Raw genomic sequence first — 821 nt, 5'->3', positions numbered from 1 at the left:
TAATCCTCAGTTATTTCCTCAGATGTTTCATGGCTTTTTCCATATGGCCTTGGAGGAATTGGAAACACTTTCCAGAAGGGGCGTCTGTCTGAAATCAAACACAAAAGGCATCTTCTTATGTACCATGACAAGCGCTTTCAAAAGGATTCTCACTTTGCATTAATTGCTTTTAATCATGAGCAAATCAAACAAAGTACATCTTCAGGATACCTGCTTGCTGAGACTCCAAAATTTGACAATATTTCAAAAAGACTTATGGATGTTGATATTGAAGTTCTAAGTGACTTGATCCAAAGAATGGAAGATGGAGAGAGAGTAAAGCCTGAAACTGATGAAGAGTCCTTGTGTTTTCAGCTTATTAAAGACTTGGATCATGTTTCAGGAAGAGTTCAAGGCTCAACTACTACCAAAAAATATATGCGCAATGAAATCTGGTCTCTCATCTCATTCATTGGAGCTCCATCTTGGTTCATCACATTCTCTCCAGCTGATAACATGCACCCTATATCATTATACTTTGCTGATACTAAGGAAAAGTTTAGTCCATTGTTAAGAGAATATGATGAAAGATACAAATTAATTGCAAATAATCCTGTAGCTGGTGCTAGATTTTTCCACTTCATAACTGAGATGTTCATCAAGCATGTTCTTGGTGTGGGTGAAAAACATAGAGGACTGTATGGAGATACAGAGGCATTTTATGCAACAGTGGAACAACAGGGAAGATTGACTTTACATTTGCATATGCTACTTTGGATCANAGGAGCTTTAACTCCTCAGGAAATCAGAGACAAAATCATGGATCCTTTTTCAGACTTTCA

This window comes from Laccaria bicolor, genomic scaffold (assembly GCF_000143565.1).
Source record: "Laccaria bicolor S238N-H82 LACBIscaffold_12 genomic scaffold, whole genome shotgun sequence".
In the NCBI taxonomy this organism is placed as follows: Eukaryota; Fungi; Basidiomycota; class Agaricomycetes; order Agaricales; family Hydnangiaceae; genus Laccaria; species Laccaria bicolor.
The sequence above is the reverse complement of the archived record's forward strand: the minus strand, read 5'-3'. Positions refer to the sequence as shown.